This window comes from Serinus canaria, chromosome 1A, assembly GCF_022539315.1.
Source record: "Serinus canaria isolate serCan28SL12 chromosome 1A, serCan2020, whole genome shotgun sequence".
NCBI lineage: Eukaryota > Metazoa > Chordata > Aves > Passeriformes > Fringillidae > Serinus > Serinus canaria.
In genome coordinates, this window is record NC_066314.1 from 70,576,013 (window position 1) to 70,585,000 (window position 8,988).

Genomic DNA, 8,988 nt, shown 5'->3' on the forward strand with positions numbered 1-8,988 from the left:
CTCCAAGTGCCTGATGTGTGCCTGATTACCAGTAATAACAACCTGACTGAGGAAAACCTCCTGGGCAGTTCTGACAGAGCCAGTCTGTGTTTTTTAGTGGGATCAAAGAGCTGCCAGGACATCCTCGTGCCAAAGGCTCACAAAAATCATCCTCACCCCTCCATGCAGGGGACTGACACAGCAGAGACGAGCTCAAGGCTAGGACAAACTTTCTGATTCCATCAAATTCAACCAAAATTCATGGTGAGCCAAAGCCTTTAAGCCAAACGCCTCACCGAATTGCATCATTGCACCTGGTTTTCATCTCAAAATTGGCAAAAAGCAATATATTTTTCCATGAAGCATTTTGTCTTACCTCAGCTGAAAAAGTTGTGCCTACTTAAAAATGCGCACATATTTTCATAAAGACAATGGTTTTCTTAAAAAGTCTTCAAGTCGTGGAATTGTATTCAAAAATACGGTTTTTTAAATTTATTTTTTTAAAGAGATTCTGAAGCACGAGAAATCCGCTCGGCTGGGTTGCGATGCCCGCAGTGTCCGGCAGAGGGCACCCAAATGCCAGCGTTGCTCCCCGTTGCCATGGCAATTATCGATGTTTCATTATCAGCTTCGGTTTTCCCGGGAAAAATTCATCACCAGCCAGGAAAAAAATACCCATCCCTGTTCCCACACCCCCTACAATTCCCTCGGCTCATACAGCTGAGCTCATGTGCTCACAGCTGCTCTGGGTATTTGTTGGTTTGCCTTTGCTGTGCTCGCCTCCCTTGGAGCTTGACAGCTTGTTGTGACTTTAAATACAAAGATGAGCACTTGAGAAGCGTTTCACAACAGGGAGGTTGACACTTTAAAATAGATGCTCAAGGCTCAGTGGGATATGGTTAATAGAGATATTAGATATAAAATATATATATATATATTTGTTGAGCAAAATGCTGAATTGTTCTGAAGTGTGTTGTCTGTCATGACAGTCACTTAGCAGTGATTGCAGCAGCTGAAGGGAGTAAAATGGGACTTTTTTTTCCAAATGAAGCTATATTTACTGAAGGCAGAGATTCATCCATCAAAACCAGAGAAGTTCTTTATTCTTCTCTAGCCTGGAGAAAACGAGGCTCAGGGGAACCTTGTGGCTCTCTCCAGCTCCCTGCCAGGAGCTGGGGTGGGGTCAGGCTCTGCTCTCAGGCAATCAGCAAGAGGAGAAGGGAAATGGCCCAAGCTGGGCCAGGGGAGGATCAGCTCAGCCATCAGGAATATTTTCTGGACAGAAATGCTTGGAACAGAGTGCCCAGAGAAGTGGTGGAGAAACACCCCAAAGGTGACATGCTGCAAGCTGCAAAATAAATTCACGTTGTTCAGTGCTTGCACAATGGGCAGGAGAAAAACACAGGAAAAGAAGAAAAGTCTTTTCCCATCTTGCTACTCTCTGTGCCTAAAGCAGGTGAGGGAATTATTTTTGTAATTTTTATTAGGCCTTGGGAAAATAACTGTTTGGAATCTTTCCCACTTTTTAAGATGTACCTGGTGTCCAAAATCAATACAGAAATACTTTTTAGCAAAGCATGCTTTGCTTCTGTCAGCTTTGTTTGGGTGACAAGGGCCTCTACTGATGCAAACCCATCAGGTGTGAATAATTTCACTTTGTCCAAACTGGGAGGTGAACCATGAGTTGTCATCTAAAGCAGTGTTAAATGCTATCCTTAGTCTGGTTTTAAATTTCAAAATTTATCAAAGGAATTTTTTGGCAAAATGCCCATCTGACAAACGTTTTATATTTATGTCTATATCTATATCTATATCTATCATCTATATCTATATCTGTATCTATATCTATCTATATCATCTATATCTATCTATATCTTTATATCTATATATCCATATATCTATACCTATATCTATATATATATAGATATAGGTATAGATATATGGATATATAAGATATAAAGATATAGATAGATATATAAAGATATAAAGATATATATAGATATGTATATCTATACCTATATATATATAGGTATAGATATATATCCATATATTTATACCTATATCTATATATCCATATATCTATCTATATCTATATATAGATATATCTATATATAGATATATCTATATATATAGATATATATAGATATATATAGATATATCTATATATCTATATATAGATATATATATAGACAGATAGATATAGATATAGATTAGATATAAATACATAGATAGATATAAATGTATATATAGATATAAAGATTATAAAGATGATTTAGATATAGATATAGATATAGATATAGATATAGATATAGATATAGATAGATGATATAGATATAGATAGATGATATAGTAGATATAGATAGATATAGATATAGATATAGATTGATATATAGATATAGATATAGATATAGATATAGATATAGATATAGATATAGATTAGATATAGATATAGATATAGATATCTCCAGTGCAGCAGAACAGAATTGGCTTTGGTTTCAAACAAACATCTGCCTTTTCCTTTCTAACAAAACTCTTGGAATTTGAAAGAAAACCTCGATTCAATGCATCAGTGTGAAATATGGCAACGTGAGAGACAGCCTGGAGTTCTGTGCAGGCCCACCCTGAGTGGGATTAGGGTCACAGCCTGACCAGGGATGGATCCTGTGTTCAACTCCCTTCCAGGATAAATGTCCCACATGCAGTCAGATCTCTCAAGGCTCTCAAAATGTCCAATTGTTTGCTGCATTCACCTGAAATCCTAGCAGTTATCAATTATTTTTAAAAGGTACCTGCAGTAACAGCACTGATTTGTTTTCTTGGTGCTCCTTCCCGTGCATGCTTTCTGGAATTCCTTACTTACACTAAGTAGCTGCAAGTATTTACTTGCAAAAGCTCCTTAGTTTCCAATTATTCATACCAGTCTCTTTTTTTTTCTCCTTTCTTGAAAACAGATTTTTGAAGGAGAATTCAATAGCTGACTCACTTCTGAATCATCATTAATTTCAGCCCACCAGTCTTTTTTTAATCCTCATTTTAATACACAGGATTTAAAGTTGTTGTTTTCCTTGACTCCAGGAATGCATTGAGGTGGTTAAAAAGAAGCATTATGGAGAGCAAGAAATGCTTTTGCCATGCAGGTCTCACAAATGCCCTCATTCCTGCCCTGTTTGACAAATCCTCCAGGGATATAGGAATTCAACAGCTACTTCTGAAGGTCACCCAAGCTTTAGGAGGGCTGGAAAACCTGGGTTTGGCTCAGTTGCCATTATCTCTGTATTGATGACACCATTTGAACCTGCAAAAAATGTCAATATTGGCATGGAAAGAAAGAGCAGGCAATTTATTGAACAAACATGCTGCTGCTGATCCTTAAAAGGTTTGGGATTGGGAGGACTGAACATTTCAGCAAATGCAGAACTGCAGAAAACTGACGTGGCAGCACCCACTTAAGGAGGTATGGACGGGCCAAAAATCAAAATCCAAAAGTGTCAAGTTGATGCATTACCTAAATTATTCTGCCTCCTCAAAGAGATGAAATGGTGGGAACTGTTATCAAAACACAGTGCAGAGAGCACACGTGGCAGTCTCTGCAAGCCATCAGCTCTCAGGTGTTATTGTGAAAGGCAAATTAAGAGAGCAAAGAAAAAGGACTGGAAATACAAGGGACAGAACGGCCCTCGGCAGGGACAGCTCAGACAGCAGCAGGGACTGTTCGAGCTCTTGGAATTTGAAAGAAATTATTGAAAGAAATTCTGAAAGAAATGATTTGAAAGAAATTCTGCTCCTCAGTTTTTATCTGAGATCTCCTCTGGGAATTCTAGGAAATAAAAATTGAAATCATGGCATTTCCACCCAACTTTCCGTTTGTATCTTCAGCCCTTAGTCCCCATCAACGCTGTGGAGTCAGAGAAGAGAGAAAATCTGAGCTGGAAATAATAATTCAGAATTACATAAACATTTCTATACTACACAGACAATTGTATGTGTATATAACAATTATAAAACACATAACAATTTAACAATATAGAAATATAAGCATTATATATGATAATACAGATATCTATAAAGGAATATGGATAAAAAATCATAATATATTATAACAAAGTATTTATATATAATAATTTATAATATATAATATTATAACAATATATAAAACATAACAATTAACATATATATATAAAATATTTAACAACTATATATTACATAAACATTTACATTTTACATAAGCAATTATTGTATATATAACAATTATAAAACATATAACAATTATAATATATATAAAATTTTAAATATATAATTTATCTACTATTATACCAAAGTATTTCTAACAATTTATAATATATAATAATTGAAAAACATATAGCAATATATAAATGATTACATATATAATTTATATAATATTATAACAAAGTATTTCTCTATATAACAATTTTAAAATATAATAATATAACAATATATAACAATGCAACAATTTATAAAATATATAACAATCATCTGTTACATACCCATTTATATTTTACATAAGTAATTATGTGTATATATAAACATGATAAAACAAATAACAATTATAACAAAATATATACATTTTTAATGTAATTTCTATATTATTACAACAAAGTATTTTGTATATATAATTTCTTATATATAGTGTTATAACAACATATAAATATATAACAATGTATAACATACATGACAATTATATATATTACATAAACAGTTGTATTTTTCATAAGCAAGTATATGTATATATAACAATTATAAACTATATAACAATTAAATTAATATATAGACATTTCTCTATATAATTTATAATATATAATATTATAACACTATATAAAGATGCAATAATATAAAAATATAAATTATAGGAACAACTAGATATTACATTAACAATTGTACATAAGCAATTATATCTAACAATGATAAAACCTATAGCAATTATAACAATATATATTTATATATAACATTATACCAAAGTATTTTTAACTAAGATTTTATAGTATATACTATTATACCAATATATAAATATATAACAATATCACAAGATATAATATATATAACAATTATATAATACATAAACATTTCTACATTATAAAAACAATTACATGTATATATAACAATTAAAAAACATTTAAAAACTATAACAATATATAAATATTTGTATGTATAAAATTGATAATCGATGATATTATAACACTTTATAAATATAGAATGATAATATTATATATAATATTATATACTGCTATATACCATCCTATATATATGTTGTATATTATATATTATATATATCTTAGTAGTAGAGTTTTACTGTTTATAATAAATATATATTATTACATGATAGTACCGTACATTAAGATTATATTAATAATTTAAATATATAGTAAATGAAAAAGAAATATTTGTATTGTTATAATATTATTAATTTAGAAATAATTACTTCATATTTAAGCAGTAATTATAATAAATAATATATATAAGATAGAATTATATATTATATAAGAAATTTATAATAATTAAATAATTATAATAAATATAATATATAAGATAGTATACATTATATAAGAATTTTTATAACAATTGGAACATAAAAATATATAATAATATATAATATATAATCGACAATTTATTTTTATTTTTAATATTATATAATATATCATACTATAATATCGAACAGAATGGAATGGAATGGAATGGAATGGAATGGAATGGAATAGAACAGAACAAAACGGAATGGAATGGAATGGAATGGAATGGAATGGAATGGAATGGAATGGAATGGAATGGAATGGAATGGAATGGAATGGAAAAATAGGATAGGATAGGATAGAATAGAATAGAATAGAATAGAATAGAATAGAATAGAATAGAATAGAATAGAATAGAATAGAATAGAACAGAATGAAACAGAATGGAACGGAACATAATAGACTAGACTAGACTAGACTAGACTAGACTAGAATAGAATAGAATAGAATAGAATAGAATAGAATAGAACGAAACGGAATGGAATGGAATGGAATGGAATGGAATGGAATGAATGGAATGGAATGGAATGGAATGGAAAAAAAAAATAGAATAGAACAAAATGGAATGGAATGGAATGGAAAAATTAGAATAGAATAGAATAGAATAGAATAGAATAGAATAGAATAGAATAGAATAGAATAGAATAGAATAGAATAGATAGAATAGAATAGAATGGAAAAAAAATAGAATAGAACAAAATGGAATGGAATGGAATGGAAAAATTAGGATAGGATAGAATAGAATAGAATAGAATAGAATAGAATAGAATAGAATAGAATAGAATAGAATAGAATAGAATAGAATAGAAAAAAATGGAATGGAATGGAATGGAAAATAGAATAGAATAGAATAGAATAGATAGAATAGAATAGAATAGAATAGAATAGAATAGAATAGAATAGAATAGAATAGAATAGAATAGAAAAATGGAAGGAATGGAATGGAATGGAAAAATAGAATAGAATAGAATAGAATAGAATAGAATAGAATAGAATAGAATAGAATAGAATAGAATAGAATAGAATAGAATAGAATAGAATAGAATAGAACAAAATGGAATGGAATGGAAAAAATAGAATAGAATAGAATAGAATAGAATAGAATAGAATAGAATAGAATAGAATAGAATAGAATAGAATAGAATAGAATAGAATAGAAAGAATGGAATGGAATGGAATGGAAAAATAGAATAGAATAGAATAGAATAGAATAGAATAGAATAGAATAGAATAGAATAGAATAGAATAGAATAGAATAGAGCGGAACGGAACTTAACTGAACAGAACGGAACGAAACATAACACAAGAATAGAATAGAATAGAATAGAATAGAATAGAATAGAATAGAATAGAATAGAATAGAACGAAACAGAATGGAACGGAACACGAATAGAATAGAATAGAATAGAATAGAATAGAATAGAATAGAATAGAATAGAATAGAATAGAATAGAATAGAATAGAATAGAATAGAATAGAATAGAATAGAATAGAAAAAAAATGGAATGGAATGGAAAAATAGAATAGAATAGAATAGAATAGAATAGAATAGAATAGAATAGAATAGAATAGAATAGAATAGATAGAATAGAATAGAATGGAAAGAACAAATGCAATGGAATGGAAAAATAGAATAGAATGGAATAGAATAGAATAGAATAGAATAGAATAGAATAGAATAGAATAGAATAGAATAGAATAGAATAGAATAGATAGAATAGAAAAAAATGGAATGGAATGAATGAAAAATAGAATAGAATAGACTAGAATAGAATAGAATAGAATAGAATAGAATAGAATAGAATAGAATAGAATAGAATAGAATAGAATGAAAAGAACAAAATGGAATGGAATGGAAAAATAGAATAGAATAGAATAGAATAGAATAGAATAGAATAGAATAGAATAGAATAGAATAGAATAGATAGAATAGAATAGAATAGAATAGAATAGAATAGAATAGAAAAAAATGGAATGGAATGGAATGGAAAAAATAGAATAGAATAGAATAGAATAGAATAGAATAGAATAGAATAGACTAGAATAGAATAGAATAGAATAGAATAGAATAGAATAGAATAGAATAGAATAGAAAGAAAATGGAATGGAATGGAAAATAGAATAGATAGAATAGAATAGAATAGAATAGAATAGAATAGAATAGAATAGAATAGCATAGAATAGAATAGAATAGAATAGAATAGAATAGAAAAATGGAATGGAAGAAAATGAATAGAATAGAATAGAATAGAATAGAATAGAATAGAATAGAATAGAATAGATAGAATAGAATAGAATAGAATAGAATAGAATAGAATAGAACAAAATGGAATGAAATGGAAAGAATAGAATAGAATAGAATAGAATAGAATAGAATAGAATAGAATAGAATAGAATAGAGCGGAACGGAACTAACTGAACAGAACAGAACGAAACATACAATAGAATAGAATAGAATAGAATAGAATAGAATAGAATAGAATAGAATAGAATAGAACGAACAGAATGAACGGAATCGAACGGAAACGAACGGAACGAACGGAATAGAATAGAATAGAATAGAATAGAATAGAATAGAATAGAATAGAATAGAATAGAATAGAATAGAATAGAATAGAATAGAATAGAACAGAAAAAATGGAATGGAATGGAATGGAAAAATAGAATAGAATAGAATAGAATAGAATAGAATAGAATAGAATAGAATAGAATAGAATAGAATAGAATGGAAAAATAGAATAGAAAATAGAATAGAATAGAATAGAATAGAATAGAATAGAATAGAATAGAATAGAATAGAATAGAATAGAATAGAATAGATAGAATAGAATGGAAAGAACAAAATGGAATGGAATGGAAAAAAAATAGAATAGAATAGAATAGAATAGAATAGAATAGAAATAGAATAGAATAGAATAGAATAGAATAGAATAGAATAGAATATAATAGAATAGAATAGAATAGAACAGAATGGAAAAGAACAAATGGAATGGAATTGAAAAATAGAATAGAATAGAATTAGAATAGAATAGAATAGAATAGAATAGAATAGAATAGAATAGAATAGAATAGAATAGATAGAATAGAAAAAATGGAATGGAATGAATGGAAAAATAGAATAGAATAGAATAGAATAGAATAGAATAGAATAGAATAGAATAGAATAGAATAGAATAGAATAGAATGAAGAATAATAGAATAGAATAGAAAAAAATGGAATGGAATGGAATGGAAAAATAGAATAGAATAGAATAGAATAGAATAGAATAGAATAGAATAGAATAGAATAGAGCGGAACGGAACTAACTGAACAGAACGGAACGAAACATAACAAGAGAATAGAATAGAATAGAATAGAATAGAATAGAATAGAATAGAATAGAATAGAATAGAATAGAATAGAATAGAATAGAACGAAACAGAATGGAACGGAACCGAACGAACAGAATAGAATAGAATAGAATAGAATAGAATAGAATAGAAT